This window comes from Apteryx mantelli, chromosome 8, assembly GCF_036417845.1.
Source record: "Apteryx mantelli isolate bAptMan1 chromosome 8, bAptMan1.hap1, whole genome shotgun sequence".
NCBI classification, from domain to species: Eukaryota; Metazoa; Chordata; class Aves; order Apterygiformes; family Apterygidae; genus Apteryx; species Apteryx mantelli.
Window position 1 is genome coordinate 25,349,904 of NC_089985.1, and position 21,660 is coordinate 25,371,563.

General features: G+C 42.8%; 1 long non-coding RNA gene across 1 annotated transcript; it reads right to left on the bottom strand.

Moving 5' to 3' along the window:
• Positions 1–8,556: 8,556 nt before the first annotated feature.
• Positions 8,557–10,515, bottom strand: LOC106499806 (uncharacterized). The gene is made up of 3 exons (XR_001295269.1): positions 10,366–10,515; positions 9,537–9,640; positions 8,557–9,071 (listed from the first exon to the last, which is right to left on the bottom strand). It is a non-coding gene; the product is annotated as an uncharacterized lncRNA (long non-coding RNA).
• Between the last annotated feature and the right edge of the window lie 11,145 nt (positions 10,516–21,660).

Consider the following 21,660-nt stretch of genomic DNA (forward strand, 5'->3'; position numbering starts at 1 on the left):
AAAATGTGTTCCACATCCAAATAGCTCAGGTTCATCGGTAGCACTTTCTTAAAACAACAGCATTTGAGATATTTTTGTAGGTAATTGCTAACTTAGAGCACCTTTTTCAGATTCCTCCCAGAACTGCCATTGTAAAGAACAATCTTCCTTCCTCAGGCACATCGCAGAACTTTTTCAGCCAAAAATTATCTCTGGTCATGATAAGTGATCATAACTCAGTAGTAGGCAGACTACAGAAATTCTAGCTATGTTGAATGCAAAATAACTTTAACAGTTTTATAAAGCAGGTGTTACCTAAAGTAACAGCAGGGAAGGGAAAGACTGCCAAACGTGTTTAAAATGTATAAAGTATGAAGTATTATGTGCTGTCTGCTGGAAGATAAGCCCATGCTCTGTAAGCTCTGACCTGCGGTGTTCAGCACATATATTTGTTATGTTTTGTTTTTAATTTTTCCATGACAAAAAATCTTGCATAACCGATGTGAATGCATCTTTGAATATTAAAAATACTAATTATTATGTAATTAGTCAACAGGATGTGTGTAATTGTGTTATACCAGCATTCCTGGGTGTGGTAAGTTCGTAGGTGGAATGCCAACACTCATCTAGACGTAGTATTATAAAATTACACAACAACATACACCCTGGGTGGGTACTGTAATTATATTTTACATTTAAACAATGGCTACATTAACAAAATAGAGCTTATTCTTTTTAAAAATATCTTCCCACAGGCATGGATCATTGTAGATTATGGTAATAATATTGCCCAAATAGAATATCTTCCATCTCCCGAGGGACCCAGGCTTCTTCGTACAAATAGGAGACAGAAAGATCACTTCATCCTCTAGTGGCATGAAGCCACCCCAGGATGGACATGTGACAGTTGCTGAATCATGCACCAGAATAATTGAATGCAGACAACGAACAGAAAGAAATTTCTATCTCACAAAGAATCACACGAGATTAACCAGAAATCTCACTAGGGTGATAATTTTTTTATGGCTTAAACGTTCCACAGGCACCAGGGCCATCTTTAAACCTTGATGGAAAAAGAATCACACAGTGAATCAGATTCTTCTTGGAACTTAACCAGAAAGATCTAGGTTACAGTGATCAAATGTCTTAAGCGTGCTAGTTACCTACGATCTCTTCTAAGACTTATTGCCAGCATGGTACAAAAGTCTTCTCCACTCACAGCCAAAACCCTACTAGCTGGTCATCACTCATTCTACCTGTGGTACATCTGCAGTCACTGGCAGGCATACCAGTGACAAACTAACCAGGACCTGTACAGCAGAGATGATGAGATTTGCAATGCAGACAGACAGAGTACACGGTTCTGTTACATGGCACACCAGTATTTTCTCTCTTTTGATATGGATCCAAGGTGAAAAATCCAGCAAAAGAATGGAAAGGTGAAAATTCCATCACTGAAAAAAACCACAAAGCTCTGACTCATTATAAATGTAAAATGTTGGAGCCTGAAGCTGAGGTTTTTTTCATGTGCCTGGGTGGAGACGGGTGAGGTGCCCTCTGAGGATGATTTTATCTTTTACTTTCGAGTCTGAAGATCTTGGATGTGGTTTGGCAAGTTCATAAAAATATTTGTGATAAAGTTGAACTGCTGTCTGGAAATGTTACATACGGTTATGTAAGAAAGCTTAAGGAGAAAACTGCAGATGCTGGAAGAAGAATCAGCAGTGTACATGAATGAGGTTAAAAATTGCAGACAATTAGCTACTAGATGACTCCTGCTAAATAAATCGTCAAAGACTTGACTGCTGCTTCCAGGTTCCACAGCAATATTGGCTTATTGGAACAACCAAAAATTGCTCAATTTGTCCAAAGTTTTAGGAATTTGCTATTCTTGTTTGAATTCACTAATCAGCCAACGAGGCTGATGTATGCAGTCTTGCCAAAGCTGTAAAATAAGGCCTCCTTGCTTCTAGGGAAGATGCTATATTTTTTGCTCCGAATCAAGCACCCCATGATATGGAAAATGAGCTGCTTTGTGTTAAATGAGAGCTACACAGGAAAGAAAAACAACCTGACCTTGTCATGGAATATCACATCTTACTTCAGTCCTCAATAAAGCACTTTGCTTGTCTATTTTAATAGAGAAGCAAAATTTCTTTTCCTCTATGCCTCCACGGATCAGCTCCAGTGCTGATCTCATTTAGAGCTTAATCCAAGACCTGAAGTAAAGGGAAAATATTCCTGTTACTTCCAATAGACATTCAGTCAGTCTGGTACAATGGTTTTACTCAAATGTAAATCCAATGCTGAGTTTCTCCTGAGGGAAAGAGGTGTAAGCGATAAGAGACTTGGGTCTGTATTCTTACCCTTCCACCCTCCCATTACTCGCTGCTGATAGGACCAATACTTTGGCTTGGCAAAAACTTCTGAATTTGTCTGGCCTTTCTACAGGGTCAATGATAAAAAAAAGTGCTCACCTTGACCTTCCTTATTGCTGCCTCTGGGCAGCTCACCACACTTGTGCTCTCTTATACTGCTCAGGATTTACTTGTGTCCCTGGCCAGTTGTGATAAACCTCTGAATGTCACTGCTGTGAAGGTTTTGGTCTTCTCAGATGACTGTCCAGAGGTTCAGTGAAGGCAAGGAGCGTTTGCGTCAGTTAAAAAGTAAACTTTACGTGTCACTATAATAAATAGAAATATGCAAAGCGTTGGTTGAATTTAACAGGAAATTGGAATGTTTGGCTTGTCACAAGGCCAGTTTATACTACGCGGACCCCTGGCATTGCTTGTAGTAGGTGAAACTCACCCCATGTTGAGGGCCAGCCTGAGGCCTAGTTATCACTTACATGCAATTTAAACTATCTTCAGAATAAGACTTAAGTGATGCATAAGCCTCACACTGTCTCTCTGTGCAGGAGTGTTAAAAAAAAAAAAAAAAAAAAAAGGACCTGATTTGGAAAACACTCAGGAGAAATACTGAAGTTTAACACATCAAAAAGGCTAATTAGAAATGCTTTTCTTTTATAACAAGTAAGCCAAGCATATTGACATTAATTATATAAAGTACTAATACTCAGGGTTTGGAATAATCTATTGAAGAGCACAGATGTATACCAAATCCTATGCAAATGAGGGTGTGTATGACTGTTCTTCAGGTAACATATTTATTTATAAAAATAAGCTATGTGTTTGAGTTTCTTTTTAATGGGTAGAACATCATAAAAAGTCTTTCTCTCTTTCTTTTGCGCAATATATAGAGATAGCTGTATCTGTTCAGAACAGCCTAACATGCATTCCCGGAGCTCAGAGCAAATTCTTTTCCTTGAGTTAGTGCTTCCCTGTCAGCTTTCCTGGAATTACATCAGTGTAACTAGGAGCAGAATTTGTTCTCCTTTTGTGGTAAATTTCCTTTGGTTTCTGAAAAGTTAATGGAATTTATAACTACATTTATATTTTTCAGTCTGCATCTCTGAGCTTACTAATGACAAAGGTGTTTAAAGAAAATACTGTGACTGTGATTTGCTGTTGCCCATTAGTGTTGCTGGTGGAGACTCTTAATAAAGTTGGGAAGAAAACTTTACATATCCCTTCTTTTACTCTGTCTGGTGGCAATTAAATCCTCTCACTTTTGATAGCTTGAATTCATGGTAGAAGAATTCTTCTACGCAATGGTCATGAAAAGCCTCCTCAGGTTTGGTGCAGGGCACTGTTACAAGACGGGCGTAGGCAGCTGAAATGCTACCCCCGAATGCTCCTGCCACATTCCCTGCTCCTTTTGTCTTGGGCACTGTTCCTGCGTAGATAAAAGACACTTCCCTTTCCAGGTCAGATCTCCCCACTGAACCTGCCAGGGGGCTGTCTCAAGGATACTCCTCAAGTCAGCAGAGATGTCTATCCTGTGTAGGAGAGCTGCTCTGGAGTCGTCGTAGACACACTGGACTGTCACCTGGCCAGGCTGGATTGGGACTGGTGAGCTTGGGTCAGTTCTAGAGCCTGCTCCACCATCCCATGCCGTCCTACGGATGCCAGGGCTTAGCACATTTGCTCTAATAAATACCTGTCTCCGAGGCCAAGTTTCAATAGTGAGTGTTCACTCTTTCCAATCACCAGGAGAGAACGTTGATGTTGCTGGTGAATACTCCCAATTTAACTAACAGTCCTCTTCTTCTCCTTCCAGACAGTTCTTGGTAACTGGTCTGCTTTCACCATTTGGATTCAAGCCCATTAAAGGATTTGAGGAAAGCTATTCAGTGCTATGGGCAACGAGGAATGAATGCGATCTGTCTAGATGAGTTACAGGTATCATTTCAGACCTCTAAAAGTAGTAAAAATATATATATATATATAGACTCTAAAATGTTAAAGGCAGTCTCCATATATTCTGAAGAGTTGTCAACAATTGGCCTCCAGACTAGCTTGAAGGTTTCTGTAATCCCCCCCAACTAGCAGTAGGTCCAAACAAGCTTAAAATAGAGATTACCTGAGCTGCAAATTGCTGGGAGCTGGGAGGGTACATGCCACCAGTGAAACAGCAACCTCTGACCTTTCGCTTCTAAACATCCACTACTGGTAATTACCTGACACAAAGTACAGGAATAGGTGGATCTTTGTTCGATCTAGTGTGCTTGGTCTTAGGCTTTTATGTTTACAACATTTTTACTAAGTGTAGAAAGGAAATGGCCTCTATCCTGATTGCAAGGAATCATATGGAAGAGAAGCAAATTATACAGCCCCTGGTCACTCAAGGACACCCTTTTACAAAGAAGCATCTTCAGAAAGTGGATCCAAAGAGTTTGCTACAGCCTTACACAGCTGACATGGTAGAAACAGCACCTATAGCAGAAGCTGTAGATTTTAGTTATATAGTTTTTTGTGGAGTTTAAATGCAGAGATGAACTGTAGGGATGGGAGCAACAGGAGACTGTTAGTTGGTTGTGAAGTTGGGATGAAAGTTTTTATATACAATTTCAGCTGACAGAAAGACAGATGGCTCTGTTGCTAACTATTCCTTACATATACATCAGCATTCTAAACACCTTTTTGCATCTGCTATTTTTGAAAATATTAAAAAAGAAAAAAGCAACTGAGCTTTCAACTTCCCAGTGCGCAGTCAGTAGGTTAGAGGGAGAAGGTGAAATTAAACCTAACTCAAAGTTAATTTACAGTGATAATAAAGGTGAAAGTTCAGTATATTTCTGACCTAATGTGATACCTGATATCCATACAAAGCATATTGACCCGATATCTAACTTTTTTGTTCTTGCTTGAAACCTAAAATTTGGTTTCAAATAAAAATCAATTCCTACAAGGTTCATATAATACAAGCACTTTATTGAATTCTGACTGAATCACTGTTGTTCAGAGACTGAAGGCCAAATCCTGGCCCTGTGACTTGGGCCCAGGAGCGTTATGTGGGATGTGACAGTTCCCAGACCACAGGCAACTCAGACTTTAACGGAAAGTGAAGGAGGTGGGTACCTACCCTAGAGAGATGCCCTAGAGGCAACAAAAAAGCAAAGTCGCGAAAGGGAACTATGCGATCTTTTCTAGCATGAATGGTTTTCTGCTGAAACTTTCAAAATCTGTTGCTGGGGTGTGTAGTGCATTTTCAGCCACTCCCAGGCAACCAGAATAGGAGTGTTGCCTTTGCAAGTTGCCCCAGGAAGAAGCTGAGGCACCAGGTAAGAGAGCTGCTGGGTCAACAACAGGGCACACGGGGGCTAGAGGAGTGGGAAGGAAGGGAGGCCAAGCTTACAGAGCATGCCAGGAAGGGGCTGGTAGCTAGCGAGTGGAGAGACTGGTTATAGGAACAGGCCCCAAAGTTGACTGCTGAGGGGTGAGGTGCTGGACTCTCCTATGCGGAAAGTGTAGCCTCAGAGGAGGGGACTGTTGCAGAAAAGGCCACTGTGGGTCTCCTAGGAACATACCACTTCCACCCTGCAGGCTCTGGAGCAGCTACATCTGAGGAGCAGTCACAGGAGCAAAGCAAAACCTGCAGGAGACGGACTTGTGCACACACCGCAGCGACAGCTCCCCTGCAACACCCGCTTCCCCCATGTGGTCCTGACTGTTGACTTAAATCTGTTGAGATTTCCCATCGCAAGCACCCTCCTCCACCTCCATGGCAGCAGCTTGGCCATCACTGCAGCCTGCAATAGCCTCCACAAGACCGACAGAGGAGCAGAGATATTTAGAGATCTGTGGTGGATACTGAAAGCTGGTTTATTTGAGCTCTTCTTTCGCTGAGAACGTGAGTGTATTTCTCCTCTAGCTCCCTTTCAAGACTGTGCCATCCACTGTCCAGACTGGGCAGCCCAGGGCCCGAAAGAAAGGTGCCTTTTGTCCATCATTGTCATAAATCAGACCCCGAATCTGGGCCCCCTAAAACGTGAGAAAATGAGAGATTTGATTATCCATATGGATCATTCTGGATTTGTTCCAGATTGCTTCATTAATAGCAATCAAAGACATCACTTTAATGGATTTTTTATCCTCAAAATTATGATCGTGAGGAATTTGTTCTGGCTATTGATTTTTGAAAAGGCTTTTGATTCTTTTCAATAGCCTTAACTTATTTCAGATTTAGGTAACGGTAGGATTTAGTCTTAAATATGTTAGATAGGTCAATCTCCTTTATTCAAATCCACAGTTATGTTAAAACTAATGACCATAGTTTGAAGATGATTTATATACTGGGGCTTAGACAGGAGAGTCCTTTTTTCTCTGATACTTTTGCTGTTACAGTGGAGCCTTTGTTTTGGGAGAAATCAGTATTTTTAAGTGAAATGTCAGTGATGTTTTCCATTCTGTCCTTAGTTGGAGAATACGTTATTCTTTTTTTAATGATGGTTTTAGATATTATGCTGGAAATCACTGAATGTTCATGTTTCTTCTTTGTTAATTGGGGTAAAACTCTTAAAGCCATTAGGCGATTTAAATGTAGCTCTATTTGAGCAATATCCTTTATTGGATCCCCCATTATCCTTTAAACATCTTGGTGTGCAAGGGGATAAAATTAGAAAGAATTTGTTTGCTTTAAATTGCCAGCCTCTGCTTGATAAAACTATTAGCTATTTAGCTAATTGGACTGCTCTTCCATTATCATTAATTGGCAGAATTGATACAATTAAAATGGGGGCTTTATCTAAACTGTTTGTGTTTATTCCAAGGTATTCCCATCAAGTTCCCTGACATGTTCAGAGAGCCTTACATTCTGCAATTAGTTTTGCTCTCAGGGTTAGAGGTAAATTTCAGATTAATTTTGAAACTCTGCAGCTTCTCGGAGAGTCAGCTGGACTGGCTCCTGCTAATTTTATTGTTGTTTTTGGCTGCCCCGGTACAACATGCTGTTTCACAATTTAGACAATCCCCGGCATTATGCGGCCGCGGAGGGTGTGGGGCCGCGCAGCCTCCAGCTGAGCAAAATCAGGCGCAGGGCGCACCCCCCGCTTCGCCCAGGGTCGCAGCCCGGCTGCTCCCAGCGCAGGGAGCCGGACACCCATCCCTCCCCGACCCACCGGAGCACTCGAACGCCGCCATAACTTTTCAGCACACACGGGGGCCGGGTGACGCCACTTAGCTTGCTCATGCTAGCAAAGTTAAACAAAGGCCGTGCTTGGCCGGGGCCACCGTAATCGTCACCTTGTCGGCTTGAGGCTCCCACGTGAGCTCCTTTCAGACCCAGCTCGCGGCCGCCGCTGCCCTCCCCATCCCCGTGGGGGCCCCGGCTGGGAGCGCGGCTCTGCCGGGCCAGTTCTGCAGCGGTGGGAGCCCCCAGAGCCAGCACCGCTGCCCCGCCGCCCCCAGCGGACACCAGCCCTCTTCTTCAGACCGCCAGCACGGAGCCTGCTTCTCCCGCCCAACGCGGTGACTCACGGCAGCCGGCAGCCTCAAATACCTGAACGGGCCACAGGAAAAGTCAGACCAAATCGCGCCTGTCTCGAGGGGAGCTCCCCTTCACAAGCTGGCCTCTGTTGCCAGAATTAGTCATCTGGGTCTGCCTTCTGCACCAGAGGCTGAGAAAGCCGGCAGATGATTAACGGGGCAGGCCCAGGAGCGTGTCCCCCTCGCGTGCAGCTGGCCAGCGCAGGCCATTTCTGTGTCACGCGGTGGAGGCAGTGGCTATAGCGCTGAATAGCGCTGCCGCCGCTTCGTCTCCATCACAGTTTTATGCAGGCCTGGGGTGGCCACGCTTGTTCCTCACCACCAAAATGTGCTCTCATACTGAGACTTCCTTATTAGCAAACTGTGTAAAGCTCAGTCCGTATCCATCAAAGGTAAGCGGTTTAAAGCTGCTTAAAATAACTTGTATCTAAAATATGAAATTGTCATATAGAAAATACCTGAAATGTCTTGTCTATAAAATATACGCAAATACAATTTTAGTTAAAAAAACAAGTCCATTCTCATAAACCTGACCCAATATACACAGTATCTAACAGATATGAACCCTGCAGCAATCCTGAAGCAATGCTACCTCGGTCTAATTCATTTGAGTCATTGTAGTCATTAGAATATAAAACAGTCATTTCATGAAACATGTTGTTTCATGGGTTAATTCTGATTTAGCTGTGAGCTTTGCTTTTCGGTATTATTTATTTATATTATTCTGCCCATCCCTTCTCCATTCATTCTATCACCAATATCATTGTACATGTGTTTCACTCATACACTTATTTGTATTTAAATTATACATCTCATTAAGGAGTCCACATCAAGTGGGACTCATGGCACAAAGAATGACACAGTGTTTACTTTTGCTTAAAAATCCATGAAGGTGGAGCACACAGTTTATAGGATATTAATGAATTATTTGGCTTTTTGTGCTTAAATCAGAGTCAATCCAGCTAAGCTTGGTAGCCAATGGAAATAAACCATAATGGAGAGTAGCCCAAGAGCTGTCCATACTGTGGCTCTCGCTTGCACAGCTTGCCTCTTGCTGCCAAGCCCAGCTGAGCATCTGTGCGCAAGTGGCAGATGAAGCCAGGGCTCCTCACAGGTTCGCAGGGCCACCTTCTCACTGCGCCGGGCACTGAGCAGGGCAGAACGGGCTGAGGCTGAAGTACTGCTGCTCCAGGTCTTGGGACACTCCTAGGGAAAAAGAGAGAACCTGAGTCTCTGGGCTAATGACCTAGCATGTCTCGTGAGTGCCAAATTCACTGTAATGTAAGGCAGCTTGAGCTGGAGGGGCTGCTGTGGTTCGATCAGTGCTGATGTGTACCTCCACTGGTGCCGTTAGAAATGCCCCGCTCCCCCCAGCTTCTCTTATGAGGGGTAACAGAAACAAGACCCCTTAGATTAAAATACTGAAAGAAAACTATCTTACAGTAATAAATGCAGCTGATGGTTCTTATGCTGCTCTTATTTATGCTCATGGAATAATTCTAGTAAATAAGTAGCATCACAGTGGTGTAAAGCTCATGTGAATGAGATGAGAATGAAGCCCAGTGGGAACAGTTCGAGGAGGTGCAGTGCACCAATCCTGCACATGTGACATTTAGGGTATGCTAGGGCCAAACACTGCTGCAGGGCAAGCAGTGCTGTTTATTTGCTTACCTCAACTGTGAATTTGGCTTATTGTCACCAGGACAAGAAGAGTCCAGAATAAGGGATATTCCTGGGCTGAAACATCAGTGTGGCATAGCAATGCTTTGATCAGTCTGAAAGTAGAGATATAACTCTGTATATCTTTAACTAAGACAATAATAAATTAATACAATAGCCAAGTAATAGTGCTGTAATGCTTTCATGTATGAACTGGAATGTGAATACTGAGCTTTTCATTTCATGGTTGAAAAATACATGAGTTGACCCAAATATTAATTTCTGCATTTCAATCATTTACATATCATGGGTCAATAATCATTTCTTGCACAAATGACTTTTCAAATGAGAAGCAGTATATTGTAATGGTCTATCATATTTACAAACATCTCATTGTTTTCCCAACTTAGCATTTAGTATTTAAAATATACTGGACCAGATATTGTTTGCCAAGTACAATACAAAAATGGCTCATGTAAAATGCAGCGACTATTTTCTTTTACTATTATCCATAATTTATAATGATCATAAACCATGGAGCACTGCCTGCCCCTGGCATACCCAGGCCCCCACTTGGAAGGGGCATGTTTTTCCGGCAGTGGTTCAGGAGATACAACACCCCTCTCTGCTCTTTCCTGACCCTAAAAATCTCACCCCTTTGAGGAGCAATCCCACTGAAGATCTAGCACTGTGAGAAGGGCTAATGGTGTTTTTCCAGAAGTTTAATACATCCCAAGGTTTTTTTACAACGTGCAGCAACATCCAACAAAATGCCTAGGGTGTCTTTTTTCAATTACTTTACAAAGCTAAAATAATATAAATAACCTTGCTTTTTACTTACTGGTATTGAACTTAGTCCATCGTTTTGGGCTGATCATTGTTTCCTTGTATTCCACCCCTTTATTAAGCAACATATCCCCGTAGAAACCTTGTATCTTGGAGTAAATAGTGTTCAAGTCCTGAATTAATCAGGGACTACTGCAACATACATACACTGCCCAGCAAGATGAATTTGCACATCTGCCTTTTCCTCTAATTATAATTCCAGGGGTTGAATATCAACAGCATATGGGTATATCCACATACAGGCATGCATACACACATATACAGGCACACACACTGTACATTAATCTCTCCTGGCTTATCTGTTGCTGTCTTTAATTTGTATACTTCAAAATTGAGTGGTGAGGTCATTTATTAGGCTGTTTCTGTGAGTTTTATGTAGCGATAAGAAAGCAGTAACATGCAATTTGTTTTTATAGAACTCACTTTTGTAAGTATGATCTAATATTTCCTTTCTTTAACAGAGCAGTGAGGAAGAAGAGCTTTCAGAGCTAACCAAGAGTTAACTGGCTACATTTCAACTGTCACCATTGCCTTACATCTACATAGCGAGCGAGAGTGAGAGAGAGCCAGCAAGATGTAAGTACAGCAGGCCACTGGGAAAAAACGTTTTTAAGCAGAAATTTCTCCTCAGAAGCCTCAGAACAAATCTTTCCAGTTTGTCTTGATTTTTTCTTCTCCTATGTTTTAAACACAACGTGTGGTGGAAGCGATTGTTATTATCCAAAGGACCTTACTTGCTGGCTCGCTGCATCTCTGTTTATGAAATGCCATAACAAAAGTGAGCTCACGCTTGTGTGCTTCCAAAGCGTGATGTTCCTGTGTGCCAGATGGGCACTTTCATGACTGTATGAGCGTGGATTATTTCATTTCCTACATCTGGGACTCCAAATGGCTGCACAGAATGCCACAGGAGAGAGGCACAGAGCTTCAGCTGGGGAAACCTACCTTCACAGGGGAGCCGCCTGCATCAGAGGGGATGAGGCAGAGAAGCCCCGAGTGATATCTGAAAGTTCACATAAAGCAGGGCCATAAGGGAAACCTTTAGAACCAGGAACAAGACAAAAATAACCAATAACTAATGCTGGATGTCAGCTGTGGGGAGGGGGGGAGGGAAAATAAACCATAAGCAGTTTCTTGTCTGGCCGCAGAAGATGTGTTTGGAATGCTGTTTTGTATTGCAGCGCAGAAACTCTGCGGTGACCTTCAGATATCGCTGGATATTACAAGTTCTACAGATAGCCAGAGAGAAATATCCCAAGGAGAGCTGGCATATACCATGCCATCTTCTTTAATTTTGACTGCATATTGCTCACAGCCCATTCCAAAACTCTGACTAGGCAGCCTTATAAAAATACTACAGGATCCTGCAGCAACAGTCAGAAATGCTAGTTTGCAACAATGCTATTGCAGGATTTGGGGTAATTGCTTGTTTTTTTATGGGATAAAAGGGTGCTTTTCTTTTTTCTAATCCCAAAACAATGAGACCAGATCCTTAGTATATTGAGGACCTAACTCACTACTCTTTTGCAGTGTATGTTGCATTTCAGAGCCAACAAACAGGAGGAGATGGTAAGAAGAGACAGAATAGCCTGTCCTATACATTTGATTGAGTTAGCTGTAGTAGAAAAAATATGGTTAACTCAGTGGCTTCCTTTAGATAAAAGAAAGAAAGCCAAAAAAAAAAAAAAAAAGAGCAAATGAAAGAAGTAATGAACAAAAGAAAGTAAGAGCTTGTGACACAAAGTAAGAAAAATAAACAGCAGTTGACTTAACTATTTTGCATAAGATATTTACAAACCACAGCATATTACTGTTTGCTTTATGCATTTTCACATCCTGCTCAGTTTAAAGCAGTAATTTTCTGCAAGGACAACAGAGGGAAAAAAAATGCTTTACACTGCTTATATTAATTACATTTTTTCATTACCCGTCATGTTTTCTACAGGCTTGTGTATTATTACTGTAAAATGTAATGAAACAGAAAAGGAAAAAAGAATGGACTTCTGGGAAATTTTCCAATTCTTGAAATGCAATGTTAATTGAGAGCTATTTTTAGGTCATCACAGGCAGAGCTGAACCTATTGCCATCAACACGCAGAATGGGGACAGCCCAGGTGGGTGCGGGTATCAGTTTCTACTGATGGAGAAAGAGGGAGAGAAACTAACTCTCCGACGGGGTTGTTCTCGTTGGGTTCTGAGCAGCTTCTATTTCTCCGTGTAAAGTTCCCAAAGCAGAAACAAAAGGGAAGGGTGCAGAGCTGGCGTGGGGCCAGAACCCACAGTGACCGTGGGCGCTCCTGAAGGAGACCCGGTGACTCCTGTGACAGGAGGGCAGAGCAAAGGAAAGTGAGAAGCGCTCTTTGTTTTGGTGGCTCTCTTCCGGCTCTGGGAGGGAGGGCACTCTAAAAGTCAACATAAAATAAAGGCCCCCCAAATGTATCAGAAACGTGCTCCCTTTAATTTATAGATCTCCTAAAAGGCTGCCAAAAATCAATTATTTTAATTTGTATATAGCTCAGCCATGGACTGATTCAAGTTCTTTTGAAGTATTTTTAAACAGCCATTGCACAAAGCCATCCTCTCTCCCATATGCAAAAAATGAATTGAAAACCACAATTTCTCACAGTCGCTTTGATCACGAGAAAAGACACACAGGGACTCTGCAAGCAACTCTGAGGCCCCCCGCTAAGTCCTTTAACTGGGCACCTTTTCCATTAGTCCCAAGAATCAGTGTAGCTCTTCCTCTCCCCATATTATCTGCCTCATCTCCCAAAGGGTGCAGGGAAAGTGTTTGAGCCAGGAACAGCTTGTGAAGACCAGAGGAAATAGTTATTGGTACTTGTGGGTGCATGGAGGTTCCCTTTGAAACAAGAGAAGTGAAAAATCTTTGGTGTGCACTTACCAATGCCAAAATGAAAGTGGAGAGAGCCATCAACATGGGGGAAGCCAAAGTTATCATCTGTGTATTGTTCTCCATATCACACAGAAGCATTATAAAAGCAGGAGGCTAACGCAAACTTTTCAGGACCCCTCCGTGGACCTTTGCAGCTGAGTTTCAATGACATGTCTGTATAAGTCATACACTATATCAATGACCCTCCCAGAAATGTTGTTGCTCCCCTGAAATTCTTTCATGCAGTGGCTGCCAACACTAAGGAATGGAGAAATTAAAGGAGTTGCAGAGTGCAGATGTGTCTTCTCCTCACGTGTTAGACTGAAGAGAGGAATCTAGAAACCTCAATTTTGGGTGCACTGCCCCCCTTCTAAGTGTGCACTGAAAAAGGGAAAAATAAAAAGTTCAGAACCAGGGGAGACCAAGACCTCCCTCAGAGCACAGCAGTCTGATCCACAGCGGGCCTTCCACATTTGTTCTTGCTAGCTTTACCACCTTCATCCTGTAACATGACTAGTCCTGTTACCAGACTAACACACTTTGACTTCTCCAGTGCAGCTCTCAAATACACATATTCAAACAGTGTTGACTAGATCCACTGTTTTCTGCACAAACTGCCATGGTCATAGAGGATACTACCTCTTTTCTCTCTCTGATACTTAGATGATCACAGTAACAACACTGTGTGACCACTTTTATCTGCTGTATCTAAATATCCTTTTGAGAAAGCTGTGCATCTGTTTCTTCTCTACCCACCTCAATTTCCTGTGATAGTTTTTATTTCTGGGACAGTGTCTTGACTGGGGCACAGACCAAACTCTTGGAGAGAATTGAATGTAATATCCTATTTACATTTTCTTTTCCTGTATACCTTCTCCTGCTACTCTTTGCATCATTCAAAAGGCAGAAGAATTGGACACAGGCACCACAAACCGTACAGAATACCCATTAGGGTACTTCAAGGCATGCTACAGTCTGCTGTAAATATTTGAGTCCTCATACATATCAGCTTGCTTTATCTTGACTGAATAGTCAGTTTATCCTGGCCACTGTACTACTGTCATTAGATATAAGCAGATTGACTGTAGTGAAGGCAATGTTTGATGGAAACAAAATGGCTTCCAGTAAGCTAGGAGTTTCTTTACATTTTGTCACTATTTTAATCTACCTATATATTTTTTTCTAGGTAAGTGCTTCAGAAAAGTAAGATTTCCTGTAAGGATCCAATGAACACAACAGCCCAGATGCCTTGGAGTTGGGCACTCTAGAAACACAGGTAATAGGAGAGTTTTAATAAGGTGTTTTGCATTGTTAAAGGATGAGACATGGATGTATTTTAGTTTAGAAACTCAGTCACCAGATATCATGTTTTCACACCACTGAGATTAACCCAGACTGTTTTCTAGCTGCTTTGGCCCCATGCATATAGTGGTCTCAAAAGCCAGTCATGACCAGATGGTGGAATTATCAAGACTGTACATCTGGTTCTTCTGCTTGTTTTGGTGCTACTAGAGAGTTGATAACCAGCCTGTCACCTCTGCACCCATATTGGCCCAGGTGATAAAAGGGATCTTTGTGAGGATCCTAAACAGAGGCAGTTAAGTACCTGGATTCCTGAGGTGATCTGGTCCTTTTTTCCCCCTCAAACAAATAGCTTGTATCCTTTCTTTTTCTTTACCCACTACAAGTTTCTTTGCTCTTTTGTGGTTTTGTTAGTTATTTGAGGATCCAGGCTCATCCCTTTTTTCCATCTCAGCTTGAGAATCCCGAATATGCCCAAGGGCCACATGAAGTAGCAGGTGTCACTACTCCCCTGTGTCTGGTGGAGTGGCTTACCTTGACCGATGCCTGAGGCATGGGCCTCAGATATTCACTATGGACTTCTTTCCATTTCTTGCCTGTCTTCAAATCTCTGTCTTGCCCAGCTGTATTTGACTTATCAAAAATAATATCACTGGACTCAGTGCTTTCCAGATGTCCCCTCCACAGCAGGTTTGACACTGGTATAGGAGTGTTACCGATTTTCCTGACAAGGCTTGGATGGATTAAAAAACAGTGCAAAGCAAAACACAAACTAAAGAGTTAGTTTGCTCTCCAAAGATCTCTAGTGCTAAGATAGAAGTGATAAATCATAAATATAAGCCAACATGATTTTCTGTTATCTGACAAATTAAGACTGTTGAGCTCAAATATTTTTAGCAGAATTGACAAACACTTCCTTTTAGGAATGCTGCATCAAAGCCATTAACTTTTATAGTTAGAGACCATTTAAAACCCATGCAAGACAAATTAGCACACATTGCCATGCACCCACGTATGAGGCATAAGAACTATGATACTCTATTGCAAATCAACAAAGAAATCCTGCTTTGTAGGCTATTCTTCTGGTGTCTCCAATAGTGGTGCCAACATGGGGAGTTCAGTTTGCCAAGCCAAGTGGCTCCAGCTAGTTGAAGCCTCACTGTAGGCCTTAGCTCATTATTGGCTTGTCTGCACTATACTTCATTAAGACCGATCTGGAGCTTGACAGCTGACTCCATACTTCTGTATCTCATCACAGCAGGCTCCTTTTTGTGTTTAGATTTGAGTTATTCCACTTTGCTAGTCAAATTGGTCTGGATCCATAGCCCTCAGATCCAGTGTCACAACATTTTTCCTAAAACAAAGCACCCAGCTTTGTTCTTTCATGAGGCTTCAGTTTTCCTCACCACTTGCTCTCCTTGTAGGCAGCAGTCCACAAATGACAGGGCTCCTGCAGACCGGAGCAGGTGAATTTTTCATAGTGGGATGATAGGAGTGGGTGGTGGAAGGCATGGAAGGAGGCAAGAGACCCATGAGACCACAAAGTTTCCTGGAATACCTTTGTTTGATTATAGACAGTCTATACCCAAGCCAGCTGGATCCTAGTACACCACCCCTAGAGGCTCAGCTCCTTTGTGAGCCGGCCCCTTCAAAGCTCAAGATACTGGGGAAAGAGTGATGAACTGGCTTATTCTAAATCAAAGTTGTAGAGAGTCAGGAAGTCAGGATTCAAACGGAAATTCAAACTTGACATAATGTCTGAAGATACATGTGGACTCTGATGTCCATGGCAGTTTTGCCATAGCTTTCACAAGGACTAGGATTTCATTTCTGTGAGTTTTCATTTTTCCACTTGATTAGCTGGAACCTGTCCTCTATTGAAAGACAGTCACTGTGCACCTGAAGAATTGTAGTAATATGCCAGTCGAGGAGGCTTTGCAGGATGTACCCATGGAGACTACAGTCATTTGACTGGATCAATAGGTGGGATTTCATCAGAGAGAGGGGATTCAAATGTCACTTTGAAAATTTCACTTCAGTGTGTTCATTTTCTATTTCAGCTGCATTGGGAATGGCCTGTAGATTTAGACTCTGACTCAGAGCAGGAGAAATGAGGATCCATTAATTCTTACAAAAAAAAGAAAGCCATCGCAGGCCATAGCCCTAACATAAATGATTTTGGCATGTTTAAGAGTGGACCATCACTTCCATGATGAAATCAACTGATATAATTTAAGTTTTGGTCAGATGAGGCTTCAAGCTTGTAGACCATGCACCAAACATGCACCAGATGTTTATAAGTGTTTAGAGGGTCAGATGGGTACTGGCCGCAGCCCAGTACTTTCAAAGAGTTTAGTTGTCTAGATCTCAGGAAACAATAGGCAACAGGCAACAGTGCTTAAGTATGTTTCAGAGTCTGGGATTTTCAGAAGCCCATATGTTCCTAGCTCCTGGTGACAAAAAGGAGCCTGCAAGCTTAGAAAAAATCTTAAACAAGCACTGATCTGCATCCAGAGGTACTTAAATATGGAAATCTGACTCTAACTTATCCACCAGCCCTGTCTTTCCATGTCACATTTGGAACCATGAGCACTTTACATGGCACTACTCTGCTCCTTTGCCTAGCTTGTTGGTGAAAAAGGAAAGAAAAGGTATTACGAACCTCAGCTGACAGCAAACTGTCATAAGCAGTGGTGTGTTACCCAGGGTGTTAAAAGATGCTGTTGTATACTTCAAATGCAGAACCCAATCCACCCTGCCTCCTGTCCTCTCTGTGTTCCTAATCAGAGGAGCTACGTCACTGCATGTGAAGCCCTGCTAGGGAATGTGGCCAGTGTGGGGGGCTCAAAGGCTTCGGCTGCTAAAGGATTGGCTCCTGACCCCGTCACACCCAGGAGGACCTAGATGCTGAAACAGGTGACCATGCTCACATGGTAGCCTTTGAAACAGAACACGTGAGTGGGCCTGCTCCTAAATACTTTTGTAGATGTGCCGTCAAGTGACCTACACAGTCCTCTTGCAGTCCTGTCAAGGCTGGATTTGGGAGGAGGCAGCGTTTTCTACCCAAAGGACAAACCATTTGTAAACAACCTGACTGATTAACTCTGTATTATCCAGAAGAATGGTCACAGCCAAACAGTGAAATGCTTCCAAAGGTTCCCAAAATGTTTGGCACTGAGCACGTGTGGTGCTACCTCCAACCCCTGCCCTCCAGCCAGTCCGGGGAGGTGGAGGGAAAGAGAGTGAGATTTGGAAGTGTGATGTCTGGGCATCAGCAATTTTGAAGTAATACTAGAAGAAGGTGGCTGGTTCTCCACTCCATTTACTGGTGACATGCCAGTGTAATTCTACTGCAGCCAGTGGAGTTATACTGCCATAAAAAAACAGTACAACAGAGTGAGTATCCAGCTCGATATATTTAATGTCAATAGAGTTAATAATGTTAATGTTAACAGAGACCAGAGCAGCAGGCGGGTCTGACCCCTGGCCTCTATAATTTGCCTCAGTAGGTCACACCTTAACCCTATTATTTTCCTTAAGTTTTTCTAACTTGTAATCTTCCTGGGTATCATGAGAATAAAGTTTGCCTCCCAAGTAACTCCTCTAACCCAAACATATCCCTGTTTAAATATTGGGATTGGGATAAAGGATACCCTGCCTAAATGGTATCCTTTGAAATGGGGCACTGTGCATAAAAAGGCTTGCCAGATCCCCGTCAGAAGGGTTAGCTGAAGAGTGGGGAACTGGAAACATTAACTGCAGCCAATTTCTTTCTTCTGTTTGTTAAGCCACTTTGTCCAAATAGTATGAACATTTGGTGCATTTAGCTCTAAATATGTCAAATGCTCCTTTAGGAAAGAACTTTCAAAACCTAAAATCATCTTTTAAGATCAAATTCACTGCCTGAGCTCAAAATTATTCTTCTCTACACAAATAAACACACACACTTGCATACTTTGTCCTGCGCTGCAGGAATTTTCCTGGGATAGCACTATGCTGTCTGTGGAGGCCTGCTAAAAAGCCTTGCTTTCTGATAGCAGAAGAGCATTGCAAATATTAACACATTGTTGAGAGATGGGAAAAAGTGGGGGTAAGAGTAATTATCCCAAAATGTGACAAATGTAAAAATAAATTGGCTTCATTTTCACCTATTGCAAACCAAGAGGGGTAAAACAACTTTAATTAGTGTAACAGGACAATAGGAATGAAATTGGCTTGGTCACAAGATTTTTGCAGGATGACACTGATGGTATTACTATCCAACTTCAAAGATTTGGAAAGATGTGGCTGCTAACACTGGAGAATAGAAACCTGTTTTTCATCAACTAGTCTGGCTTGACAAATTAAGTCTGTGGAGTCATTAGATTAAGATAAGAGCTTATCTCCTAGACTGACATTTATTCAGAGGTTTTTATGCTGCTCAGCTAGTAATTAGTGCAGTTGAATTTTTAACACTGCTTTGTCCAGTCATTTGACAAATTTGAAATATATACAGTTTTGGTTTAAAAAGTAAATAAAAACCAAGAACACAACATTATTAGCCTGGAAAGATTTTAATTTCTAGAAAAGTTGAGATGATGCTAAAAATCTTCAAGCAGGTCAGAAGTGCTTCTACTGTTGATTCACTTCTATATACAGAATGAGAGGCCTCTTGAACTAAATTTTTAGGCACCAAGCACCAGATATCTGTAACGAATCTGTAATTTCTTTCATGCCCGTCCATTTTGTAATTCTGCTGCTCTACAGGGGCAGGAATCCGGTAAATGCTGCCCTCCTGCTCATTAATGCTTGTCTGCCTCATTCAGCACTCAGGTTGGGATTTCTGGGAGGGAATTTCAAAAGGATTCTTCTCTCATATGGCTGATTTCACTGGATAAGGTTTATTTTTCCTGTCCTAATTTTCTTGTAATAACAGAAGGATTGTTCCACAGTAAACCAATGTATTACTTTTGGACACATGTTTTAACATTGCTTTAGACTAACAAATCTTTTTTTTACAACAGCTCATTTTGAGTAACTGAAGATCAGAATTGGAATAATAATTAGTGATTTAATGCATGAGGCCTTATTTATGGAAATTTGGTGGGTTTGTTATGGCTACATCCTGTTATTACTGTTACATCATTTATTTTGTCCAAAGTGCAGACATCTCAGCATCCACAATTGTTACCTTTAGAAATACACAGGCAAGGAGTGTTCACCGTAGTAAATTGTGAGATCATCTGACCACTTTATTCCTGTGATCACTGGCTCTCACCAAAAAAAAGGAAAAAAAAATTAAAACATGGACTCTGGAAAGAGACCCAGCTGATCTCAGACTGCCTGTTTGGAACATAGTCTACTCCTCTTTACATTTTAGAAACACTTTACCACCAAGACCACTGAAGCCCCATGGGCCAGCAGCTCTTGCAGAGCCAGGACAGCTGCCAACCAGCTTCGCCGCTCGCGGCGCCCCAGAGCTGAGGCCAGTGTGGGGAACGGGGCTCAGCGCCAGCTGGGACCAGGGCCCTGTCTGTGGCAGCAATGTGCACGCCTGCTTTGCGTGCCAGCTCTCGTGGGGTCTGATTTTCCTGATCTGCTGATCCCGAATCCTCGGAGGAGTTATGCACCTCATAAGCACAACTGCCTTTAAAACAGCTCTTCCTTAATAGCACGGCTGGGAGGGAGGCGCAGAAGCCGGCAGTGATCTCGGCGCATGGCAGAGGCAGGAGTGAGTCCCTGGCTGCCTTCCGCTTTCTGAGCCAGGTCTGTGCCCTAGACCTGCCCCGACTCATGCTCTGAGGCAGTGGCTTTGAGCACTCTGTGGCTGTAAGACCCCTGATATTTCCCACCATGAAACCCAGCATAGTAAATTTAAGCTGCATGAGGCTCCCTGCCTCAGTGCCCCCCCCCCAGATCCCTGGACTGCAGGGTGAGACCTCAGCTTGTGGTCAGGAGTGCCGAGAGGTAGAGATGGAGATAATAGATGTGGCAATACTCACAAAATGGCCTGGAAAGAAAATTGCATCAATCCCACGCAAAGCATCAAGCACTGTTTGGCAGACAATTTTTTTGCCTCTGAAGTTTAGCTGTTAATGCTACCTTTGCTATCTCCTGAGTCAAAAATCTCAAAGAAGTACACTGTCAAAGCCTAAGTTACTTCCCTGCAGGGGTGGCCCAACAGAGAGAAGAGATGGAGCCTGTCCCTGGAGCTTGGGTGACTGGGAAGAAAAGACCCAAATTCTGATTATGCTAGGGGAGAGCAAGGCCTGAACACAGGGAAGATTGGTGGCAGCAGCATCCCAGTTTCCCTGGACTTGTTTGCTTTCTTGTGCTGTTGCGCATTGCTGTGTTGTATATTGCTACAGAGGTTGGATTGTGTCAGCACTCTCCAGGCAAGCTGGAGTCTGTTTGGCTGTTGGGTAAAAGGAAAAAAGTTGTCATCACCACACACAAAAAAACAAACAAAGTCCCCATGTTTGGGCCAAAAAGCCACCCTAATATGAAAGAATTAGCATCTTCTTTTGATGGGCTGTAGAGATAACTGCATACAGCGGTCTTGGTGTTGTCTGTCAAGGATGTCCAGCTAGCAGACCTGGCTTGTGGGACAGTACCGTGAACTATTTCAGACACCTACTAGTCACTCCCTGTCGGTGGGGTTTTGCCCATGGACTGCCACCATCCTCCTGTACTTCCGTGAGAGATGTCGTTGTCCTGCACCTTTGCTTTGGATTGACAATTTAAAGACAACTGCTGCTTGGTAGCTCACTCAAAGGGATTAGCTGGCTTCGCTTCTGGCCTAAGTGTCTAGAGACAGAGACCCTTGCTGGCCCAAAACTGGACTCTAAAGGCTGGCAGAACCTATCAAAGGAGAAGTCCCTGCGGGTCCTGCGAAGTGGCATTGCTGACAACGCTGTTACCGCGAGGAGATCTTTGTTCAAGTTCTGATGCCAGAAAGGACAGCCTGGACTCACAGGTAAATCTCCCTGAAGACAGGGGAAATAGGGGTTAGAGGACCATATTTAGCTCAAGGTACTTAGTAAATAGTGAGAGGCTGCAAAAAGAGAATTGGAGTGTTAGCAGCAGGAAGGTGTCATTGAATGGCAATAACCGTAC